The following is a 26953-nucleotide window of genomic DNA, read 5'->3' on the forward strand; positions in this document are numbered from 1 at the left end:
ATTTTTTTTATAAAAAAAAATTTTGAAAAAAAAAAAAAAAAAAAAATTTTTTTTTTTTTTTTTCAAAATGGCTTCCAACTCGGGAAACTCGGGCTGTGGCAGCCTGGGAGTACTGTAATAACTCGTGAAACTCGTGCCTTGGCAGTCAATGAGTTAATACATTTGTAACCAATATTTTAATAGCAAGTATTTCACACAGCTTCATGTCAAAAATAGGTGAAACAAGAGCTGGTACTCAAAATACATCCCTGAGCCTCTCAGAGCCAGAACTTAGAAGGTTTTGTTGTCCTTGCATAAGATATTGTCCACAAGTCCATGCTGTATTGATGTTGGTAACATAGGAGAGATAACAGGCAAAAGTTGATCAAAATAACACTTCTTCTATATCCTTTAATTGTGTTGACTTAAATCTTGATAGCGTAAAATGAAACCACATTTGCATCGGTTTCATTTTACACTCTCAAGAGTTAAAGATCTATAAGGGTCCATTTGGTTACCAACTCTCCATCGTTTAGCTGGGGACCTCCTGGAACCCCCTTAACTCTTTCTCAGCCCCCTTAAATCTGGCTCTAAGTCTCTACTGCCGGATTTTTCACTCATTTTGGGGGACGATTACGCATCGTCTGTAGAGTGTATTGCACACCACACCCATATGACTGGAAAGGCCTGCTCGCGCTCTTTCCGATACATCAAACTAGAAAATCTGTATCTTGTTCTATAGTCTAGTAAATGGCAACTTTATAAAGATTGTTTTGCTATCAAAACAGCCTTTTTGCATAGACATTTTGAGATAAACGACTTTTTAGTATAATAAATAGAATATCTATTCATTCTACTGTGAATATACCAACTTCCATATACGTATGGAAAGATCAATTCGCCCTCTTTACAAATCCGCCAAGTAGTAAGTTGCTATCATTTTCTATTGTTTAGAAATAGGGCTGTTTGTAGGCGATGTAATCACCAAAACAGCTTTCTGAATACATGTTTTCGAAAGGATGCTATCAAACATAACTCTTTTCAGCCTTCTATTTTTGGCTTCAATGATGCATCAGGCAGTATGTTTTCAAACAAATGGGTAAACAAATACGTGTTTTACAGACTTTTCAAGTATAAAGGCACATTTCAGCTCAATCCCTCAAGTTATGTGGACAATAGACCTATAAGGGCTCTGGTCCATACTGATAGCAGTGGATGCAGGCACGCCTGTCATCCACACGGCGGCGCTGTCTATCTCAGAATGCAGTCTGATGCATGTCTTGAGTTTACATCAATAAACAGCACGCAACGTGCATGTGTCACTGTCTCTCTCTCTCTCTCTCTCTCTCTCTCTCTCTCTCTCTCTCTCTCTCTCCCCCCCCCCCCCTCTGCAACTGCAACATGCATGTGCACGCGAACATGGGCATGCGCACGCACACGTGCACTCTTACTGTTTTCTTTTTTGTTTTTCTTTACATATCTACTGCATAGTACTGTGTTCTATTTGTCTGTCATTCAATGTTATATGAGATATATGGTTTACTATGGAAATAAGCCTAGTATTTTCATGGATCTCCTTTTAGTAGACCTTGTACCAGTGAATGAAACTGTACCTTTTCCTATGCAAACTTCTAATAAAGTCTTCAATCAATCAATCAATCAATCAATCAATCAATCAATCAATCAATCAATCAATCAATCAATCTCTCTCTCCCCAACTTTCTCTCTTGTATCACGGCTGTAAGGTTAGAGAGAGAGAGAGAGAAATTAGAGCAAGAGAGAGAGAGCAGTGTAACAGAGCGAGTGGGTCGAGAGACATAGAGAGTCTGCTACACACTCTCTCTCCCTTTTTTTTCCGCGAGAGGTAGAGAGACATATAGACACGGTGAGAGATTGCCGTCCATCCAGCAAGTCCTCAGTAGTATAGTAAAGCACTAAACTAAACCCCCCCCACCATACACATGGCTGCTGCTACGTGAATGCCGTCCATCCAGCAATCCCAGGCCTGGGGAGGACGGTCATGTACCAAATCACCATGGTAACACAAGGTAACACAAGCTGATTGGCCACACAATGGTAACCATGGTGATTTTAGTCATTCCAGGGCCCAGGACGGCTGAATCCAAGCGTCAGTGATACATATGCTCCTAATCTTGTAAAGACATTCCAGCGTCAACCTTAGCTTTTTCTGAACTGACGCCGCTGAGCTAAACGCCCTGCTCGATCGGCGGTGGTCCGCGGACCACGGCCGATCGAGCAGGGCGTTTAGCTCAGCGAAAAAAAAAGGTATGGCAAAAAAAAGGTATGGCAAAAAAAAAAAAAAAAAAGCTGTCTTTCACGCGCGCGAGGCCCGGCGTGCAAGACACCAGTCATGTTGCCATACCTTTCCAACAGGCACGATTACAGTACATTTTATTATATTCCCCCTGTAGCCAAGGTATGTGAGCTGCCATAGCTTGCCATACCCAATTGACGCCTCTCTTTTAGCTTGGCTTGTGAGACCTGGCTCACACTACCAACAACAACACTGGATCTTACTTTTACTACTGTCTGTTACTACTACAAACTATGGATGGACTATACAAAAGGTAAATATAATTATGATGTGTTTTTCTGTGATCTGAGACAGTTTGTTGTGTTTGGGCTGGTGATTTGAGACTTTACTGTGATGATCACCTCAAACAATGTCAGCTGTTGGGGAAAAAAAAGAGAGAGAGAGAGAGAGAGAGAGAGTGGTCGAGAGACATAGAGACACGGGGAGTGAAAGATTGCTTACTGAGAGAGAGAGAGGGAAATTAGAGCAAGAGAGAGAGAGAGAGGTGTAGCAGAGCAAGTGGTCGAGAGACATAGAGACACGGGGAGTGAAAGACCGCTTACTAAGAAAGAGAGAGAGGGAAATTAGAGCAAGAGAGAGAGAGAGGTGTGGCAGAGCGAGTGGTCGAGAGACATAGAGAGTCTGCTACACTCTCTCTCTCGTCCTGGGCCCTGGAATGACTAAAATCACCATGGTTACCATTGTGTGGCCAATCAGCTTGTGTTACCTTGTGTTACCGTCCTCCCCAGGCCTGGGATTGCTGGATGTACGGCTTTCACGGCAAGGATCAGCCATGTGTTTGGGGGGGGGGGGTTTAGTTTAGTGCTTTAGTATACTACTGAGGACTATACTTCTACAGCCGTTACAAAAAGTTTTACTGGATCGTCATGGTTCTTACTTTTACTACTGTCTGTTACTACTACAAACTATGGATGGACTATACAAAAGGTAAATATAATTATGATGTGTTTTTCTGTGATCTGAGACAGTTTGTTGTGTTTGGGCTGGTGAAGTTGAAAAAAAAAAATACTAGCTCTTTCTCTTTTTTCCTCTCCTCAAACACACACACACACACACACACACACACACACACACACACACACACACACACACACACACACACACACACACACACACACACACACACACACACACACAGTGTCTCTCAGTGTCTCTCTCTCTCTCTCTCTCTCTTTTTATCAATCAGCCATCTCAATTGCTCTCACTCGGCTAGAATGCCAACAGCTCTTGTGTCTGGTGATTGTTGTGGTAATGTGATGTGATTTTCTCTGATCTGAGACAGCTGGTTTGTGTTTGGGCTGGTGATTTGAGGCTTTCCTTTGATGTGGTTCACTCCAAACAATGTCAGAAGTTGGGGAAGGCTTTGAAGTTTCAAAAAAAAAAAAAAAAAAAAAGTGCGTAAAAGTGCGTGTCGGCTGGGAGGCTCTTGCGCAAAATTGCGTAATAGTGCGTTCAGGCTGAGAAAGAGTTAAGAACAACTGGTCTAAAGTAACAACATGCTATCCACAGTTAAGTAACATTTGTGGTGAAGAAAAAAACTAATAACAAAACATGAGTGCAACTAACCAAGATGTATGTATCTGCATAGTAAATTAGCATCTATCGAACAAAGCAGACAATATAGCCTCAAGGTCTATATGGGGCGGCAGTGGCCAAGTGGGAATTCCCAGTTCGATCCCCGATTCCCCGGCTCCCCCAGAGTTGGTGTAGAAATTGTCCTTGAGCAAAACTCTGAACCCCTAATTGCTCCCGGTGAGCAGGTTTGTGCCTTGCATGTTTCCTCCGCCATCGGCGTATGATTGTGTGTGTGAATGGGTGAATGTAATGCTTTATCATTGTAAAGCACCTTGGATAAAGGCGATATATAAATTCACCATTTATTTATTTTCCATGTATGTATCCGCATATTAAACTAGCATCTACCGAACAGAGGAGACAATAAGGGATACGAGGAGAGAGAAGTGCTACAGTATTTAGCAGGGGTCTTCAACGTTTTCAGGCCAAGGACCCCTTAGTTGAGCGAGAGATGAAGCAGGGACCCCCACAACCTGTTAATAGATTCCATATAGTTTCATGGTTTGACAGCAACGATCATCAGTGTATTTTGGATTCATGTCGATTTGTGTTTTCAGATATTTAACATTTGAACCATCAATACTTAATAAACTTGACCTTTCACTCTATACTTGGTGTGCTCCTTTTTCCCCTCTACACCAAAGCTTTTTGACGGAAATAGCCGATCTACAAGCTCACAACGCCTCGCAGCGCGAGGCGTTGTGAGCTTGTAGATCTGCTATTTTTGGCTAAAGTTCTCCGAATATAGACGCTAGGGTTCAAGTAGTTCATATAAAAAAGGAGAAAAAAAAAGTTTCTATCAAACAAAGATTTGGAGGACCCCCTGTAGTAACTCTGAGGACCCCCTGTTGAAGACCCCTGGTCTGGGTCTTCAGACTACGGCAGAACATTCTTAAGTGAGTCTCTGCATGCAGTCTGCAGTTCTCCTGACTTCAGTTGAGAGTTTATTCCACATGTTCTCCCAGGCGGGGGGAGAAGACTAGAATAAGAGGATGCGATGTGTTCTGATCAGTGCATGGTGTGTGTGGGCAGCCAGTCACGACTACTAGGCAGGAGGGAACACATCCAGCAGCTTCTGAATAAACCAAAGACCAGTGGTGTACAGTAACTAAGTACATTTACTCACATAGTGTCTTTACTGGGGTATTTTAACCCATTTAGGCCTAGAATTATTGAATGCTTTAACCAGTGAAAAATAGCAGATATACAAGCTCACAGCGCGGCACCGAGTGCCGCGCTGCGAGCTTGTAGATCTGCTATTTTTGAAGAAGTCGTGAAAATGTGTGCAAATCTTTGAATATACGTATGCATTTTCAAAGCGAACATTTGTAACTCAAATTTTGCTTCTGGGTGGTCCCTGCACTGCAAGCTTGTATATCTGCTATTTTTCAATAGTTAAAGCATAAAATAATGATACACAATACTGTGTACCCGTTCTGAATGGGTTCAAATGTCAGTACTTCTACTCCACTACATCTGAGATGGAACTATTCCCCTTTTACTCCACTGCAATGATTTGAAAGCTTTAGTTGCTAGTTAGTTGCTTGTAGATTTGTATTATTATTACAAAACAAACATTAACCACTTCAGCCCTATATATATATATATATACATTTCGTCCATTTGAAAATAGCCGATTTACAATTTCAAAATAATTGTATACATTTGAAAAGTTGCGAAATGGGACATTCTGAATAACGAGTACGTTGTACTGTAGATTTTTGATACCAATGCCTTTGTTCTTTTACTCAAGTAAATGTTGAATTCTGGACTTTTACTTGTAACAGACAGTCAATTTCTACATTCTTCTACTTTTATTTTCACCACGGCCAAAGACAGAACCTGCCTGTCAGTAGGAACTAGGAAGATAATGAAGGGTGGAAAGGAGAGGAGAGAAGAGGAGAGCTGTCGTCCTTGAAATGACACGCAATCAAAGGCTTTTAAAGAGGCTGAAACATCAGTGGCGTCAGTTCAGCGAAAGCTAAGGTATGGCAACATGACTGGTGTCTTGCACGCACACGAAGGCGTGCGTGCAAGACACCAGTCATGTTGCCATACCTTAGCAACAGGCACGATGAATTTATTTGAAGAAGTACATTTTATTATTTTCCCCTGTAGCCAAGGTAGGGCAGCTGCCATACCTAGCCATACCCAATTGACGCCTCTGTGAAACATCAAGGCTGCAGCAGCATGCTGCCAATGTCAGCATGTACCTACAGTATCTCTCTACTGTACTGTATGCACTCTAAATGCCCATTATCCATACGCCTTTAATGAGTCCTGTATATATGTGTGTGTGTGTGTGTGTGTGTGTGTGTGTGTGTTTTTCCTTTTTTGTGTGCGCATGCGTTGATATGTGGGATACTGCAGTCTTTTGAATAACACACCATTTAGTCTTAGTCCTGTCTTAGTCTTCTGAAATTGTTTTAGTCTAGTCTAGTCTTAGTCGACTAAATATCAAAATATTTAGTCTTTTAGGATTAGTCTTATTCTTTTAGTCATCGGTTTTTTAGGCTAAATATAACCACATAACTCTGAACAAGTCATTGTCTTATAATATAGTAACTGTAACAATCACATTCGACACTGTCTGCTGCTCTGTGCTAAACCAACAAGATTTGAAAAGAACTGATAAGTTCCATTCTCAAATGTAAAGATAAAATATGTATTTGGCTTTAATTCCATTGCACAGTTGCATACCAATGTTATTTTTTACAGCCATTAGTCTTAGACTTATATTTAGTGAAATTGTTTTAGTCTAGTCTCATCGACAAAACATCCAAATCTTGTAGTCTTTTAGTCTTAGTCGACAAAATGAACACTGGGATACTGTAAGCCATTTTTTTTTTAGTAGCCAATTATTTTTTACCCCTTTTTTTCTCAACTTAGTCGTAATTGATTCCTCTCCACACACATCTCTGTCTTGCCACTGCTGTTGTAGCCTACTGACTCACCTGCCAGTGAGGAGCCCCCACCGGGAGGACATGAAGCCTTCGTCCTCCTCCTCCTCCCGCCCAACACACCCCACTGACAGGTGCTGCCCCCAGCCAGAAGGATTATGTGCAATTGACCAATATCACCCTCCTCCCCGGACCCCATCCACAAAGCAGGATGCACCACACTGGATTCCAACCCACAACTTCCGTGGCAGTGGGCAGGGCTTTACCACTGCGCCAACCGAGCGCCCCAGTATGCATTTTCTGCCACTAAGCTGAGAATGTTATGTTACTGTACTTGTACTTACTAAATATATATATATATATATATATATATATATATATATATATATATATATATATATCATTGTTGCGACCGTAGGTCGCATCTACTATGAGAACCTGCAGCTCATGTGCGTCAGTCAGTCACGGCTCATGTCACGCTCCACATATGGCCAAGACAATTCATTTTCAAGTGTGACTCACGTCATGGTAACCACGCTTCCAAATTAATTATGTCCCACGGCAAACACACGTGCAAATTCATTCTGTCCTTGTCCCTTTTATGCCCATATATGGAGATCCCTGATATCATCAATATTAAGCCCATATCTGGTAATACCCATATATGGACATATTGTGTCAGTCTCATGATAACCAGTGTGGTGGTTGTGAGTTTTCCGTCAGACGGTCAGTTGGTCTCTCTTGTGTTTTTATGAAAGTTTTCTCTCTGCGGTGGATGTGCAGGGTGAGGCCGTCAGGTTTAATCTCACTGCAGTGTCTGTGCAAACTATAAAGTCTATTTTAATAGGCCTCTGTGTGAAGAACAGAGACTGGAGTCCGTAGGAAGAATGTGTTCTTCTCCTGCATTATGTGTGTGTGTATGTATGCTCTGCAGGTGTGTCAAAAACACAGGCACGTAGTGCAACATAATGCTGTAGAGTGTGTGTGCGTGCGTGCGTGCGTGCGTGCGCGCGTGCTGTGCATGAATAATGGCCTGTGTTCTTGGTCTCAAGGGAAGGACAGACGGAGAGAGGGAGGGAGGGAGGGAGAGTGAGAGAAATAATGGAGGAGAGAAACAGAAAGAATGAGAGATATAGAGGGACAGAGAGAAGAAGAGAGAGAAATAATTGTGGAAAGAGACCGAGAGAATGAGAGAGAGTAGGCACGTGCACGCATAGACATGAGGGCATGAGCCCCTGCCCTTTTAACAGTCTGTAAAAAGTGCCCTCTCCAGACCATGAATGCTGTTTTCACTATGGTGAAAGGAATACAAATGCCCTCTTTCCATGCCGTACCTGAAGGCAGCATTCAAGAGAATTGCCTTGTCCAAACTCTCCTGAACTTGAATGCAGCATCTTATGTTGAAAGAATTGCCCTCACTGTGTAGAAATCCATGCCGTTACGCCACATCTCCAGTATTGCCTTCTTTATGCTTCGTTCAGTGTGGTATCAAGTACTGAAAATAGCCAACCTCCAAGCTCACAAGGCGTTGCAGCGCGACGCGTTGTGAGCTTGGAGGTCTGCTATTTTCAATATTTTCACCAAAAGATCCTTTTAGAAATGTCAGCCCCTGCCTCTCTAACATTCTCTGCACGTCCCTGACAGAGAGAGAGAGAGAGTAGTAGAAGTGAAGCTATAGCCGGGATGGAGAATGAGGCCGACTGAATGGAGGGATGGAGCGAGTACCGTAGGTGAATGAGATGAAGCGATAGAGACAGAAGAGAGAGAGAGGGGGTTAGAGACAGAAGCAGGCCGACCGGGCCTGAAAATGTCGTCATCGGTTTTTGAATAGAAAGGAGACGACGTGAATGACTACGTCACCCTCTCTGCTTCGTTCAAAGCGCCCAGACGGAGAGGGGGAGAGAGAGGAGATGGAGAGTGATAAAGAGAGAGATAGAGAGAGAAGGGGGGGGGGGTCGTTGTCACATGAGAAGAAGCACGCGGGGCGATAGAAAGGTGGAGGGACCGACGGAGGAAGCTATGAACGAGCGACGCTCGGTGAGACTGAGACGCGTGGAGGGAGGGATGGACTGAGAGAGAGGGGAGGGAGAGGGGCTGATATATATGCCGGTGAGGTGCTGAATAACAGGACAGAGAAGACCAGCGAAGGACGAAGGAGGACGGTCTGACCGAGACACAGAGAGAGAGAGGACAACATCAAGAGAATGGACAGTCACAGAACACAGGATTGAAGGGAAAGGGAGACAGATGGACAGACAAGAGAGACAGGTTGAGAGCGAGAGGGAGAGATCCCAGCTGAAGAGGTCACTGGAAAAATAAAAGTGTTGTTTTTCCTTTCCGAGAAGCAGCCAGCTCGCACAGACAAAAGGCGGTAGACTCAACAACACCTGTTATTCTGCGCGCGCGCGTGCTGCGCGCGTAGTAGTAGTACACACATCATGTGTACGCGGTTCGTGCGTGCGCGTGCGCACGCGTTTCCTTCCCTCCGTCTCTGCAGCAGGAGTGTCTAACCTGCACTGTGTGTGACCTTCCTTAGTCAGCAGGCAGAGTGTGACTGCATGCGGAGAGAGAGAGAGAGAGAGAGGGAGGGAGTGTCTTCAGGAAAAATGAACAAGGGAGAGTTAAAAGTAGAGTAGCAGCCGAGGGAGTTGTTGCACCGTTTTTGATGAGTGAGTGGGCCGGCCGGTGCATTTCTGCTGTTTCTCCCTCCATCCCTGTGTTCTTCAGATCTGCTCTCTCTCTCACACACACACACACACAGGAGGAGGCTGAGCTGTGGCTGAGTTTCAGCCCTGCGAGCGGTGAGCCCTGGTCGGGCACAACTCTAGACTAGAGGCTCCACCCAAAACCTGTTGAACTGTCAACACCACCAGCACCACCACCACCACCGCAGCCAGCCAGAGAGTCTGGACTGAAAGAAAACTGTCTCAACAACTCCATCCTTTCGAGGAGGATATTTTCATTGTTTAGCGGAAGTAGGCGAGTGGTTTTGCGGGGGTTTTTAAACACGCTTTTCTTTTGTCGGCTCGAGTTTATTCCTGGCGGAACGATGGATGATAATCTGTCGGGCAACTCGCGGGGGCATCCTCCTCCTCCCCCCGCGCTACGCGTCCCCGTCCCCGTCCCCGTCCCGCCCTCCACCAGGACGGGAGGGGACTCTAGGGCGATGGTGGGGGAGGTCAGGACGGGGGCAGGCGAGGGGGGGTTGAGGGTGGGGGAGAGAGACCCCCCACAGAGGCTCTCGCCCTTCCGTATGCTCCGCATGCTGGACACCTGCCGCCCCCCCGGCAACCGCATCGGTGAGTCCACCCCACCCTAAACCCATCCTGTCCCTACCTCACCCCAGGCCACCCCGCTCATGACACCCTTTCTCTCAACTCAAGTTACGACGCACACCGTGTTGTTTAGAGCAATGCTTTGGCAGCGGTGTAAGGTAACTAAGTGCATAGGGCTGTCACAATTATTACATCATCGTCTAATCGCAATTATTTGAGGTAATCGCAATTATTTTGCATAATCGTCATAATCGTTTACATGTTGAGAAATGTTGATATAGTTACATAGTAACACTTTCAAAAAGTAGTGTTTTTTTTTAAGTATAAAGATGTCAATTATGTCAGTAATTTCTTTGTGTATTTAGGTTATGTGTCATATCTGCCACGTGCAACTTCAAAGCCTATAAGCCAAACAGAATTTTTTGTCAACGACAAATACACAATCAATCGTCATGTGAAAATACCATAATCGTGACAGCCCTATATGTGCATTTAGTTATGTACTGTACTTAAGTAAGTCATTTTGAGGTAGGTATTTGTACTTTACTTGCTTATTTCCAGTTTCAAATATTTGTACTTCTACTCCACTGCATCTTGGATCCAAATATTGTTCAGGTTTACAATATTGTAATGAGTAGGTTTTGTTATTAGTTGTTGTTATTCTGAGCACTCTCTTATGCTATATACTGTGTGTGTGTGTGTGTGTGTGTGTGTGTGTGTGTGTGTGTGTGTGTGTGTGTGTGTGTGTGTGTGTGTGTGTGTGTGTGTGTGTGTGTGTGTGTGTGTGTGTGTGTGTGTGTGTGTGTGTGATATTGTGTAGTATATTGGAGAGGATCAAACGTAATGAGATTTTGGCAGACACAGACACTGGAAAATGTATGCTAAGTAGCTCTCTGGCAGAAAGTGCTGATCTTACAAATCTTATAGTCAATTAATTGATCCCAACACAACAGTGTTTTTAGACTCTTTGATAATTCATAATCCTTTCTAGTGGGGGTTTGGCTATTCCTGAGGCTGTTCGTCGAGTTCCCCAGAGGTCTCTGGAAAATAAAGAGTGCCGTTTTAAAACCCATTTAGGCCTAGAATTATTGAATGCTTTAACCAGTGAAAAATAGCAGATATACAAGCTCACAGCGCGGCACCGAGTGCCGCGCTGCGAGCTTGTAGATCTGCTATTTTTGGAAAAAAGTCGTGAAAATGTGTCCAAATCTTTGAATATATGTATTTTCAAAGCGAATGTTTGTAACTCCCTGGAACTAAATATTTTGAGATGGGGGTCCGTGGCCAAATAAATATCATTTTGGGGGTCCTTCACATGAAAAGGTTTGAGAACCACTGACATAGTAGTCTCTTAAGAACAGACTAACTGAGCTCCAGTTAAGTGAAAAGGACCTTTTCTTTGACGATGGCTGGCCAGATTGCTGACATAGATACATAGGTTTTTCAAAAAATCTTAGAAGGATTCAAAAGACACTTATAGAATCGGGTCAAAATTCTAATTTTCACGATTTTTCAAAAATAGTTATAAAATAAAAATAATGATACACAATAATGTGTACCCGTTCTAAATGTTTTAATTCGGCCGTGGCATATAGTGACAATGTTCGGTAGAAAATTGATTTGATATGATTTATTATTCTCACTGTTCATTCCAATTTCACACATCAGTGACACTGTTCTGTTCTACAAACAATTTACAATTTATAGACGTTTAGCAGACTCGTATCCTCAAGTGACTTAGAACAGTGGTCCTCAAACCTTTGAAAAGATATGCCAGGGACCCCCATTAGAGATGATTTTTACGGCTCTAGCAGTGATTCTCAACCATTTTAACTCATTCCCTGCCGGGCCCGATAGTCCCGAGATTATTCCAATGTCTTTCCCCGCCAGGCCCGATAGTCCCGAGAATTAAAAAAAAAAAAAAAAAGATTTTTTTTTCAAAAATTTCTTTTTTCAAAACATTTTTTTGACCCCCAAAAATGGAGTAGGCATGATAGCAATCGCGAAATTGCATGTTTAACCCCCATAGCAACCCCATCTTTCAAGCATGGCAGCCATTTTGGCAGCCATCTTTGTTAAACATAGTGGCTGTTATCTCATGAATGCCTGAACGGATTTCCATTCGGATTTTTTTGTTTGAAAGCTGTGAGCAATGTGGACACACGTGGTGCATTATCTAGGCATGGGTGTGCATGATCCGTGCACACCCAATTACATGGAAGTCTATGGAGACGAATGGCAGGTGGGAGTACGGAGGTATGTTAAAATGGCGGTCAATGTGTTAATGTCAAGGATGCCCCAGTTTCACATGCACTATAGGACCCCATTTAACGACATTTCTATCTCTGAGACCCCAATCGATATTGTAAAATCAATGTTAATTTAACTCTGAGAGTGTACAAATGGTCCATTTGGTTGCATTTGTACACTCTCTAGAGTTACATACCCATAAGGGTCCATTTGGTTCTTAACTATCATTTAGCTGGGGACCCCCTGGGACTCCTTCAAGGACCCCTGGGGGTCCCCGGACCCCACTTTGAAAACCAATGGCTTAGAAGGTACAAGATGAGAGTAGACTGCATTCAACTCACTGCACTGAACAAGCCCCCACTACCTCTCAACGACCTGCTCAAACGGCACGTCCCCTGACCTCCCGCTCCCCCGGGTCTGGTGGTGGCGCCAACCTCCTTGAGGTCCCCAAGACCCAAGTACCGTAACTTTGGTGATAGGGCTTTAGCTTTTTGCTGCCAGAAACCCTGTGGAATGCCCAAGAGAAGCCCTAAACCTAACCCTAACCCTCCAAACCTTCAAAACCATTCTCTTCAATATGACTTTCCCCAGTTAACTGCACACCCCTCACCATTCCACTGTTTTATTGATTGTATGCCATATACTGTAGTCTTAGCCTTTTCTTAGTGTAAAGCTGGTTGCACACTGCACTGCGTGTTTTCGTTGCGTTTTGGAAATCCGAAATACAAAAGCCAGGGAGAGAGAGAGGAAAGAGAGAGAGAGCACGGGACTGCGAAAATCGGAAAAAATCAACCCTGGTCCGAAAATAAATACGAAACGGGTGGCAGTGTGCAAACGTGATTGACATAACGTGAGGTTGATTTTTTTATTCACACGCTCCGAAATTCACTCCGATATACGGCCCAAGCAGTGTGCAAAGACCTTTAGTTTGTTGTCTTTTGTGGTGCCTCAGAATAGGTATGCCAGGGTTCATGTGTTTAACAGCCCCGTCTGTGTTTTAAGCACAGGCCGGGCCTGCGAAAAGCAGGTTGTTGTTATTACTCTCCAAGCCACTATACTGAAGTGAGCATCGTGTGCATGGTTGCCTTCTACCCACTGTCATCATCCAGGTTTATCAACCATGTCATGAGGCTCTACCTACCGTGTGTTTGAATAGACTCATCCAGCAGAGCCTACTGTATGTGAAATGAGAACGTCGTAGATAATCAGGATAAGCCTCAGTCTAAAAGCTCCTCCAGACAGGCTAGCAGGGAGTCAGTCAGTCAGTCAGTCAGTCAGTCAGTCAGTCAGTCAGTCAGTCAGTCAGTCAGTCAGTCAGTCAGTCAGCCAGCAGCACAGCAGCACCTACAGCTAACTAACTAGGCCATGCTGGCTGCACACTGGGAGGCAGTGGCTGCTTATGACATTTACTGTCTGCTATTAGTCTGAACTGGAACTGGAGCTTAGAGAGAGACAGCAGGGAGGCAGAGAGCACTTTGTGTTTGTGTTAGCCTGTGTGTGTGTGTGTGTGTGTGTGTGTGTGTGTGTGTGTGTGTGTGTGTGTGTGTGTGTGTGTGTGTGTGTGTGTGTGTGTGTGTGTGTGTGTGTGTGTGTGTGTGTGTGTGTGTGTGTGTGTGTGTGTGTGTGTTTCATAGAGGTTAACATAACAGGTGTGTCAGGACGGAAGGCGAGTGTGTGTGCTGCTGCTACCTTCGTAATATCGCTGTTGTCGGACAGAAAACTCTTATCTCCATATTTTCGTGTGTTTTTCTTCCTCGTAAGATTAACGCCCTATACTTGATCATATTACAGCGTCACACAAAGCATCTGAAGTAGCAGATCCGCAAGTTTGACCTTGCAGATTGGCGACTACTTTAGCTGCTTTTGAATTCGAATCCTGAAGAGTAACGGTATGAGGTTTCTAACCGACAGACATCGTATAGTGGCAGTGGAATTTTACCATCTCGTGCCAGGATGTAGATGTTGATGATACCAACAGGACGACACCTACAACTCCTCTTCCCCGGCCGACCGGGTGACAGGCCCGGCCTATGACATCATAGCAATACCGGTTACTCATGCTCTGTGTGTGTGTGTGGATGTGGTGGAGTTGTGTGTGAGTGCATGCCCATTTACGTAGATCTCCCGGATGGGTTTCTGTCAGCCAGGTGTGTGTTACCCTTGCTGGGTGTAATGTTTCAACAGCATGGTGTGTTGCGGGGGTTGATTCCTGATATGACTACTGAGTCTGAGCGGCTTCTCCTCGTGTGCCTAGTGCAGGGCAGGCTGCTCGGACGCTTAAAAATGATAAAATAGCCAGATCGGCAGCCAATGGTGTCTCCCCCCCAACCCCGTGAAACACTCCGACTCCTCCCCCAAGCCTTCCGCCTGTGAGATTCCCCCCCCCCCCCCCCCCCCCCCCCCGAAACATTCGGCTGACAAGATATCGGAACAATGGGGGCAGAGGGGGAGAATTGTTTTACGTCCCCCCACCAATCCTGTATCGCGAGGTTCCCCCGAGCTATGGAAACGAACGAGGAGGTGGAGACTGGAGCGTTTCCTTGTTCTAGTTTCGCTGTCTGTCCTTTACGCGTTGGACTCTCTTTTTACCGTGTTCTTTTTACTGTGTGCTTGCTTTTGGCCACATATGATGTTTATTTTAGGTCGGAATACTAAAGCATGATTATTGCTTTTAATGTTCGTTTTTGATATTCACAACCTGGCTATATGTGATGCTGCTGTGAGCTGTGGCCATAGCTCTGCTCTGGGCTTATCTCAACGCGAATTCACCTTGTGAATGTGAAATGAAAGGGCCGATTGCGGGGAATATATAGTTTGTTGCACCAATCACGGCATGCAAGCTAAAAAGTTGCACTTGCTCCACAAGTCGGGATTCATCTAGCAATGCCTGCGTTCCAGAGGCTATATTGCTTTAGAAGCCTGTCAGGCTGCCCTCATCACTACGTTTTGGACTCTTTTCAAGGAATAGAATAGAATAGGCTATACATATTTCTACATAACAGCAGTATTAGGGGATATCCTACTGATTGTTGACACATACTGTAACAACAGCCATTGATTGCTTAGCCTGCTACAGTATATTATGCTGCATTTCATACAGCACCAGTATTGATTGATTGGTTGTATATTGTAATTTATTTGCATAGGAAAAGGTACAGTGATAGATGGTAAACTAAAAAAAAAACAGCACACATTAAACACCACTGGTAAACATAATTCTGGGTTCTATTAAAACAGTATAGTGGCTATACTGTTTACTATACTATAGCCAATTGTAGTTTTAAATCATAGCTAAACCTGCTGATGCTGATATGGGCTAGCTAGCATTGCAGTTTCTGTCAGATCAATTGATTTAGAGATTGTTATTAAGTGCTTGTTATCGTTCTCCTCCTGCATTCACAGCAGCAAACAGCGAAATAGGTTAATATGGCGTAATATGTGTCCTGTGTCGATGTATTTGGCAAATAAGCCTACACTTGAATAGATTAATGATGAGTTTTAACTTGAATGAATGAAAGGCTCTATGCAAATATGGTCATCTGGGCGTGATCAATACCATTCCTACTCTCCATTGAAAGCTGCTGCTGCACGTATGGATCGAATCCAATCAGAACCACATTCAAAACATCAAAAGTGACCAAATCAGACACGCATCAAACAGAAATGGCAACGAAAGTCCATCTGAGGAGGGGTGTGTACATTTTCTACTGTACATAATATACTTTGTGCGTGTTCTCAGCGAGCCCACGCAGTTTTTGCAGGAACTGCTTTTCTCGGTTGTGATTGGTGTACATACATGCCAAAACGTCCCGCGAAACCTGGCCAATGCCAAGCTTTGCCAAGCAACATACACATACGCAAAACAGATGTAGGAGCGGTTAGCTCTGCTCAAAAACTGTTACTTTTCTTCAGCAAAAATAGAAGAAAGAACCTGTGTTTTTCAGTGGATCCCCAATGTAGTTATTATTTTTTCACAAGCTCTTTTTGAATAATTTTCTTTGGTTCAATATCCACGAAAGCCGCAGAGACGCAATTAAGCAATTTTACTTTCAAATGTTTCAAATTTAAGTTGGGCTTGTCGGATGGAAACCTTCTATGTCCAAAACTGTTAGACTTTTCAAGGATTCGAATTCAAAAGCATGGAAAGTAGCAGATCCGCGAGGTCGTTTTGAGCTTGTGGATCTGCTACTTTTGATGCATTTGTGTGACGCTGAGGTACAGTATGACTATGAGTAGGGCCGATAATTTCTGGAAAAAAAAACACACAAAGTTGAGATACTGTATGAGGTTTCTGGCCGACAGTAACCATAACATCCATGCCCTCTGTGGTGTCTGGGTCCGTCCAGCCTTTCAGCTTGAGGCTTTGGGATATTTCCATATTATTCCAGCCGGTGTGGTTTAGAAGTCTGAGAAGTGGCTCAATAATGAGTCATACAGATGGACTGTGTTCATCCTTAAGTAATGACCGTATGCTCTTCGTGCCAACAGACATAAAGAGCGAGGCTAATAAGAGCAACTGGCTTGTGTAGTTCATAGCAATGAGGCGGCACAGTGCCCTTTCTGTCTGTGCAGTTACTGGTCTTTATTGTAACGTATCATTTGTGTAATCCAATTAATGGAATAGAATAGAATGTAAGAGTTTTCGTAATGGTATTGTACACAGTAGAAATCCAGTGTTAATTCAGAACCAGAATCGTGTCTGTAGGCTATAATTGTTCATTTTGTTCATTACTTAATTGAAGTTTTTTTTAAATAAGACTTTTGTACTTTTTGTATGATAGGTTACTACTCTCGTTTATACTGTATCCTCTCCAGTCTGGTGTGTGTTGTCCTGTTACGTCTTGTATTGTCTTTTATAAAATCAAATAAAAATGTATATAAAAAACAACAACTTTATATTGTCACAACGTTTCAGGGACATGCTGGGCCCCTGATTCAGCCCGGGAAAAAGAGTTGGAGGCCCTCATTGCGATATTGCGCGCTATAGAGAGAGATCTCTCTCTATAGCCCTGCTGCTACTCAAAGATTTGCTATTTCAGATCATGACAAGTGACAAGCCAGTGTCGTTGTCGGGTGGAAACCTTGTATGTCCAAAACCGTTTGTTTTGTATTTATCATTTAAAAAATTATTTAAACTAGTGAAAACAGCCGATCTACAAGCACACAACGCCTCGCGGTGCGAGGCGTTGTGTGCTTGTAGATCTGCTGTTTTCACTACTTTTGTGCAACAGCCTTGAATGATGAAGCAGGGCTTTGCTTTGCAAAAATGGAACGAAGGCCGACATTTTATTTTAAATTTTTTCCTAATGGCCGGCCTGGACAGGCCGGGAATGAACCGGCCGTTCGGGAGTTGTCCCGCTTTTCCCAATGGCCAGCACGTCCCTGCCACGTTTACAGGTGTAAAGAACAGGAGTTTATCAAACACTAGAGAAAAACAACATGTCAAATCACGGTATTATATACACATAACGTAGAATAGATACCTTAATTTAACTGGACCTGTCCATTTGGTTCCAGTGGGAATGCTTTGAATTGCGATTGGCTGCATGCAAGAATCAGACAAAAAGGACCTTGATAACCTTGATTATATTCTGTTTACAGTGCATTAAAAACATATATCTTGTACAGGGGGTCCCTGGCACAACTTATAATTTCAGATGGGCGTCTGTAGAAAAATACATACTTTTGTGTTTGTATTTTTGAATGGTATATGAGTCTATATTTATACTACTAGTAAGACGCCTCAGGGTGACAAGGGCGAGGTCGCGCCATATCTTGGCCGTCTGGTCAGTGATGTACTGTATATCGGACCAGTTACCCATATGGAGACCCCTGGTACCCATATATGGAGATCCATGTACTGTATATGGAGATATGCTGTGAGACCCCAAACATGCTTACTCAGTTATTCGTTATGTGAAAATCCTATGACGTCTATCACATCTGACATCATACATATAATCCCTTTTATGCCCATACATGGAGATCCCTGTCTGAACCAGCCACCCAGATATGGGCTCAGGGCTGTCTTCCTCCATATATGGGCATTCCCATATGAAGTCCTGTTAGATATGGGCTTAATATTGATGACATCAGGGATCTCCATATATGGGTATAAAAGGGATTCTGTTATAGTGGTTCCCATGACATCACAACATACCATCCCTTTTATGCCCATACATGGAGATCCCTGTCTGAGTATCTGACATCACTATGATGTCACCTGTGATGTCACAGTGATGTGTCAGGCATTATCCCTGCTCTGAGTATCTGACATCACCTGATGTCATCAATATTAAGCCCTCATGTGGTCTATGATGTCAAACATCTTCATGACATCAGTAAATGAAAGTTAAGGAAAAGAAAAACTCTTGTCTCTTGTCGTCACTCGTGTTCCCCTGCATCACAAGGCACAGAATCAGAACTCTGCACGATGGGGGTGAAGGGCTTGTTTACCTTTATCGAGGACAACATTCAGATTTTAAGAGATAGAGAATTCAGAAACAGTAGGCTTGTTATTGACGGCTGTAACTTGTATAATTTTCTCTATACTGGCTTGGAACAGAACCATGGTGGAGAGTATGATGCCTTTGAGGACCTTATTATAACATTTGTCAAGGCTCTGAGAGACTGTGGGATTGAACCTTATGTAGTCCTGGATGGGTCAGACAACGTGAAACGAGCTGAAGAAAGGATCAGGAGAGCCCAGAGTGCAGCTATGGGTGGTGAGGGTGAAGTCCTGCCAACCCTGGTTGAGTTGGTGTTCAAACAGACACTGGTCAACCTGAAGGTGCCATTCGCACTGTGCTTTGGAGAGGCTGATGGCCAAATCGCCTCCTTGGCTAGAGAGTGGAGGTGCCCGGTATTGAGCAACGACAGTGACTTCTATGTCTTTGACCTTCCCTGGGGGTTTCTCCCCATCTCGCACTTCAAGTGGGAAGCAGTGTCACAGAGCTATATTCCTTGCAAATACTACCAGACATCCTACTTCTGCGACAACTTCAATATTAAACTCCAACTCCTTCCTCTCATGGCTGCACTGCGTATTCTGCGAATACGCTGGGCTCAATACAGCAGAAAGGGGAACCGCTTTGCAGGGATAGTGAAATGGCTGAAGGACTTCCAGAGTCCCAATGATGCTTTGAAGGCACTGCTGGGGCTACTGAGTCGCTCAACTAAACAACAAAAGGATAGGATCCAGGAGGCCTTGACTCTGGGAATGAAGGAGTACCAGTTCCCTCCAACCTGCCTTCCCCGGTTCTTCAACGATGGCACAGCGTTGCAACGGATGTGGGCATAGTCCCCGACTGGGCTCGCCTTCCTTTGACCCAAGGCCGGCTGACCTCAGACATTCTGTCCGTGCTGCTGCTCAGAAGACTGACCCAGCCTTGCCAGGTGGACCTCGCCCAGCTGCCAAGCGCCAATATTACATCTCGGCCCATCCGACAGGTGATGTACGGGCTGCTGTTAGGTAGTGAGACAGGAACCAGAGTGGAGGAATGGGACAGAGAGGGAACACAGCTGTCCAAGATCATGGTCCAACCGATCGTCCATGGAGTTGCCCAGAAACTAAAACTGGATGTACTGCATCAGGCCGAGCAGTCCGTTCGTGAACAGGTATTTTTGGAGACGCTCGGGGTGAGCCACGACACTTTGAAAGGAGTGCCACCTGACCTGCGCCTGCCAGTCGCTGTCACTCGCTACTGGTTGCAGCGCAGCAGTCCTCGCCCCGATGAGAAGGTCGTTCAGGCACTGCTGCTTGGGATGGTGGCTGGAGAAATGAACAGACAACGAGATGTGACGGGAGAGATGCGAATGGACGTACCTGTACAGCCGAAACAGGACTTTGATGTAACTCATGCCTACAACCAATGGCAGATCTGCTTTAAAGACGGTATTCACCTCAACCAGCTGCTATGTTTTCCTCTACAAGCGCCTCGAATCGCATGGTTGTACAAGGGAACACTGGTCCACTACCTGGTGCATAGGCTCAGGAAGGGGGTGGAGGACCCTGAGCTGCTTTTGCAGAAGGAGACCAGCAGGCAACTCTACAAGGACTTGCTTACTGCTGTGCTCCAGTCTCAGGACGTTGTGTCCACCTCACCAACCAGGAGGAGAGGGGAAGCTCCAGCAGCACCAGCCAGTGGATGACCTGGCTGCCCACCAGGATGCTCTGCAGCTCCTGGAAGAAAACCTGGAAACGCACACGCACGCACACACACACACACGCACACACGCACACGCACACGCCTCGTGCCAACAATCCCCCCCCTGCCAGGGGCGAGACACAGTGACCCTAGTCCGAACTCTTTTCAAAGGGGGCCACATTAGAAAATACCGTATTTTCCGGACTATAAGGCGCACTTAAAAGCCTTTAATTTTCTCAAAAAACTACAGTGCGCCTTATAGTCCAGTGCGCCTTATATATGGATCATTCATTGACATTGACATTCCCTTTAGCACAGCTCCATCTGTTGGATGCATAACACAATGGTAGCGTCTATTATGTGCGCCTTATAGTCAGGTGCGCCTTATATATGAAAACAGTTTGAAAATAGACCATTCATTGACAGTGTGCCTTATAGTCCAGAAAATACTGTATTAAAACACCCAAGGGCCGACCAACTCTATCGCCTGACATACTGTATGTACTTTTGGCTGGACCATAACAAAGTCTGGACGCCACGATCGTGTCCATGTTGTGGAAATTCATTAGCATATATGGGCATTCCCATATGAAGTCCTGTTAGATATGGGCTTAACTCATTGAGTGCCAATCCCGAACTAGTTCGGCTTTATTAGCGTATCGTAGTGTGCCGATCCCGAACAAGTTCGGCTTTTAAAAAAAAAAAAAAAAAAAAAAAAAAAAAATTTTTTTTTTTTTTTTTGAAAAAATTTTTTTTGAATTTTTTTTTTTTTTTTTGGGACCCCATCAAATCTGGTGAACATGATTTCAATCGCGATTTTGCATGTTCCACCCCCATACAACCCCATCTAACATACAGGGCAGCCATTTTTGTTTACATTACATGTAAAACATAATGGCGATTATCTCAAGAATGCCTGAACGGATTTCCAATCGGATTTTTTTGTTTGAAAGCTGTGAACAAACTGCACAAATCCACTCCAATGCAATCCAGGATTGCATTGGATTTTTTAGAGCTCATTCTTCTCTGTTTTTTTCCCATGCATGAGGTGTGCAAGGTTTAATCATGGCTAAGTTGACGAAAATAAGGCTTCTAAAATGCTTGGTAGCCAATAGCTAACTTCAAGCTAACTTCATCCTCTTCCTGTACATGCACAAAGGAAAGTGTCCTTTCCTTTGTAAAAAAAGTCATGGCTCCAGGGCTTGGGCATGCATTACCAGCATATCTCTATTATTCTCTGGTCACTGGGCGCCCTCTAGTGGTGATAGGCTGGCACTCAATGAGTTAATATTGATGACATCAGGGATCTCCATATATGGGCATAAATGGGATTCTGTTATAGTGGTTCCCATGACATCACAACATACAATCCCTTTTATGCCCATACATGGAGATCCCTATCTGAACCAGCCACTCAGATATGGGTCATGCCTTGGCCATCTGGCCAGTGATGTATATCGATGACATCAGGGATCTTCATATATGGGCATAAAAGGTTTTATGGGTAATAGCCATAGTGATGGCACAGTGATGTCACAGTGATGTGTGGGGAACTACAGTGTCAGGCTATAATGGAAAGACGTGCCAGTTTTCATAGTTAACTGCAACCTACGAACATTCGCAGTAACTCCAGCTATTCACCGTTGTACTAAAGAAACATAGCGCGCCACTAGGGCTGTCCTCATACTAATGAGGACAGACATAGGGACAGACAAGAGCAAATGTTGGGAGCTGTGTTCCACTACTCCAAAAATTCTAACCGCTGCCGACCATTGTGGCCCAGTGTCGCTGTGAAAAAAAGTGTTTCTCTGCGATCGAAGCGTTTTTGGAGAAAGATAAAGCCGTTTCTTTGCAGCAGCAATGAATAGGAGATTACACGCTTCCCGATGGCGGCCGAGTTGCATCGTGGGATATGAAGTTTTTCCGCTCACCAGTGGCCGCCGCAGCACCTGTTTACCTGGTAACCAGGTAACACGCCCGACGTGATAACGGGGCCGTGGTGTCGCACTGCGGTAATTCTTATCACGTTCATGGACGTAATTGGCATCGGAAGTGTTAATACCCAGCACAGATGTAAAAGAATGGCCTGATCCTCTAGACAGACAGACCTCTAGTCTAATCAATATTTTCTGTATTTAGAAATATCATTGGTTATCGTTATATAACTTGCATTTGTTTTGACTGTAAATGCATAATACTACTACTATGTTTCCTATATTTCCTACCGTTGAAAATAATTATTGATTTATTTGTCTGTTTCTGTTTAATGCTGTTTTAACAATAAAGAATAGAGCCTCTAAAAATATATATATAATAATAAGAAAATACATTTAAACAACAATTTCTCTATGTGAAGACATCAGGAAAATGGTCCTCACAATATCCGTTTCTCATATTCTACTAAACGTGTGGGGACATTTGGACGCACGCACGCACGCACGTACGCACGCACGCACGCACGCACGCACGCACGCACGCACACACTGTGCTGTCTACAGTGGAAACACAGGGGGAAGCTTAACATGTTATTGGTGTTTGTTAACAGAGGACACCCGCTGTATACAATCACCCTTATTCACCTTATTCAGCCCTTATTCTCCTCACACATCCAATGCTAGAATATCATCCAAACTATGGTAGCCCCTCAAACCGGGACCCTTTTAAATCTATGTGCTCGTTCGCACACGCTCGCCCATTCATGCACGCCCGTCGCCCATGCACGCGCACATGTATACGCACCATAGGTGTTGCATACAGGCAACGACTGATTGACTAACATCAGCCTCGGCTTTGAATTCAGACACGCGGTGCATTTGATGATGTTTTCTGATTGGATTGGGTGGGTGAGCATGTTTACACGAAAAGAACATGATAAACGTCTATGCAATCACTGGAAACATTTGTTCTTATTATGTTGGTTTTTATTGGCTTTATATAGGACAATACATCAACAAGACAAATACCAGACTATAACACATGAGTAATACAATACAATACACATACAATTAGCATAATTACTCGAGATGTATTGGAATGTTGCTAGACTGTCCTGTTTATTGCAACGCAACCTCTCCAAATGTATTGGTGATTCAAACTCATTGAGATATCTGGTGAAACATGGAACGACAGAGGTCTTCCACTCTGTTAAGATCAGTGGTTCTCAACCTGTGGGTCGGGACCCCCAGGGGGGTCCCCAAATTATTTTGGGGGGTCCCCAGATGATTAACTTAATGTGCAACATTGTTTCCTCACTCAACAGTAAACAAACCAACAGAAAGTTTTAAGTATATTATAAAGGGTATCTGCACACTTCTAAAGTGAGGATTTAAGGTATTTTTAATACCTATAAAATGACAAATTAAACATTGGCCAAATTGTCAAATATTAGTCAGAAATTGTGAAAATAGACGATCCACATGCTCACGATGCCTCGTGTTGCGAGGCATTGTGGGCATGTAGATCTGCTATTTTCACAATAGAACCGTGTTATACAAAATGTAATGCCTCAACTCTTAGTGCTTGTCAGGGTGGGGGGTCCCCAGTTAAAATATGATTATTTTGGGGGTCGCGGCCTGAAAAGGTTGAGAACCACTGTGTTAAGATAATTATTTTGGCTACAAGTGTACCAAGCAGGAGAGTCTGTTGGACAGAGTACGGCAGAGTGAGAGAAACAACAATAATTCTGGCGAAAACCGGGACAATTTTGTTGTGAATCGGGACATATTAGTGTTTTAGAGATATTTGACTTTGACACACAGCTTGGAAACAGGACAAGGATGTCTGGTCAGGTCACCCTACTCCTAACACACACGTTCACACACACACACACACACACACACACACACACACACACACACACACACACACACACACACACACGCGCACACACATACACACACTCCCAGTTAATGACCAACTCTCTATTCTAGAGCGATCCCAAGACACCATGCCAATGAAGAAACCCAAGAAGATGGCCCTAGCAATCCCCCCACCCATCCACCCCACCCCACCCCAGACACACGCACAGACGTGGAGTGGAGTGGAGCATGCACTCTTGTCTCATTAATCAGATGGATGGGGGGGGGGGGGGGGGGGGGGGGGGTGAGATGAATGGAGGGAGGGGGGAGGGTGAGGACGGGAGAGCTTAGATTGCATGTGGGGTAATATCGATTCCTGACCTCCTCGTGTTACGGCTGGCATTTCACGCACACGCACGCACACACACACACACACACACACACACACACACACACACACACACACACACACACACACACACACACACACACGCCTCGTGCCAACACCCCGCCCCCTGCCAGGCTGGTGGTATGATCCATTGGTCTGGGGGCCGGGGCCCTGGGACCCTACCACGACGTGCACAGTAGGGGTGAATGAATGAAACCTAAGAAAGGCCAAAGGTTGAGTCCTGTCTATAACAGGGACAGACAGATAGAGAGAGAGAGAGTTTGTCTTCCCTAAAATTAAAGAAGAATGTAAAGAATTGAATCCACCATTTAATAAGTCATGTTCTAGGAGAACCAGTGGTGGAAAAAGTAATCAAATGTTTTACTTAAGTAAAAGTATCAATACTGCAATATAGAAATACTCTGTTAGAAGTAAAAATCAATATGTACTTGAGTATAAATACAAAAGTTTGGCAATCAAAATGTACTTGAAGTACCAAAATTAAAAGTACAAAATGTTTGAAAATAGCAGATCTACAAGATCTACAAGCTCACAACGCGTTGCGATGCAATGCAATGCGTTGGGAGCTTGTAGATCTGCTATTTTCAAACAATCTAGGTATAAAATAGCGCTAAAGTCGTTAAGGTATGTTTTGTGAGATTATAATTTATAACTAAAGGGTTCACAAATATTTTCTTGTCCTGGAACCCCCAAATGAATACAGTATGTATTGATTTGTCCCCTAACCCCCTTCTGAAAATGTTCTGTCAGGGAGCCCCCTTACCAGATTTGTGTTGTTAGAATGTTTCAAAAACCTTCCAAATATTCAAAATGTTGTTACATAGATCTACAAGCTCACAACCGCGACGTGTTGTGAGCTTGTAGATCGTCTATTTTCAATGCATACAGTAGGAAGGTTTAAAGTGCTCATAATGGCCTAGTGCCCTATAGTCCCTTCTTTTGGGCTTGTTTTCCTGGTTGCGTATTTCTCTCACAAAAGCTGGCAACACTGGCCCAGTGCCTCCAGGAGTTAACGATCATTCTCTAGAGACTCAGGCCATGGCTACACGGAGCTGGATATTTCATATATCCAGGTTTTTCAGATATCCACATAGAAAAATATCTAGGTCCACACGGAGCTGGATATTTCATATATCCCTGTTTTTCTAGGTCCACACCACAAAGATATCTAGGTCTAACAGGCACGCACACAGTAAAGTCTTCAGAGATATCCGGGTTCCCTGTCTACACGGATCCAGTGAATCGGATATTTTTCAATCTCTCCACTTATTTATCCGGTTTAAAAAATATCCAGCTTCGTGGCCGAAATATCCAGCTTCGTGTGGCTGCAAGCCCCAACAGCACAAAAAAATGTCTAGCTTCAGAAATATCCAGCTCCGTGTAGCCATGGCCTCAGAAGACCTGCTGCCAGCTGCCATAGCAGTCTCCTGTTAGCGCTCCATGCTCCTTCCTTAGTCAGGTTTTGACTTGGCTTTCCATCCACACACCCTGCACTACCCCATGTTCCTGTCTAGGGATGGGACCATATGAACATTTCATATCACGATTATTGTGACAAAGAAAATCGCGTTTTACGATAGTATCGCAGTAATCAAAATCCATTATCCTGGGCGGAACATTTTCCAAATAATAGCAGATCTACAAGCTCACAACGCGTCGCACCGCGACGCGTTGTGAGCTTGTAGATCAAGCTTTGTAGAGCTTTGTAGATCAAAAATAGTAGATATACAAGCTCACAGCGTGGCACCGAGTGCCGCGCTGTGAGCTTGTAGATCTGCTATTTTTGAAAAATCGTGAAAATTAGAATTTTGACACGATTTTATAAGTGTCTTTTCAATCCTTCTAAGGTTTTTGGAAAAACCTATGTTTCTATGTCAGCAATCTGGCCAGCCATCGTCAAAGAAAAGGTCCTTTTCACTTAAATGGAGCTCAGTTAGCCTGTTCTTCAGAGACTACTATGTCAGTGGTTCTCAAACCTTTCATGTGAAGGACCCCCAAAATGATATGTATTTGGCCACGGACCCACATCTCAAAATATCTAGTTCCAGGGACCACCCAGAAGCAAAATTTGAGTTACAAACGTTCGCTTTGAAAGTACCCATATTCAAAAATGTGCACACATTTTCACGACTTTTTCTAAAAATAGCAGATCTACAAGCTCACAGCGCGGCACTCGGTGCCGCGCTGCGAGCTTGTATATCTGCTATTTTTCACTGGTTAAAGCATTCAATAATTTTAGGCCTAAATGGATTAATAAACATTTGTCTCGTTGGGTCTCCCTCCAAG

General features: G+C 44.0%; 1 protein-coding gene across 3 annotated transcripts in view; it reads left to right on the top strand.

Moving 5' to 3' along the window:
• The window catches only part of LOC308291942 (cyclin-dependent kinase 17-like), a 138792-nt gene that overhangs the window by 45584 nt on the left and 66255 nt on the right, over positions 1-26953 (top strand). The gene's annotated exons all lie outside the window — the stretch shown is intronic.

The sequence above is a fragment of the Nannobrachium achirus genome (genome assembly GCF_963921795.1).
Source record: "Nannobrachium achirus genome assembly, chromosome: 9".
NCBI lineage: Eukaryota > Metazoa > Chordata > Actinopteri > Myctophiformes > Myctophidae > Nannobrachium > Nannobrachium achirus.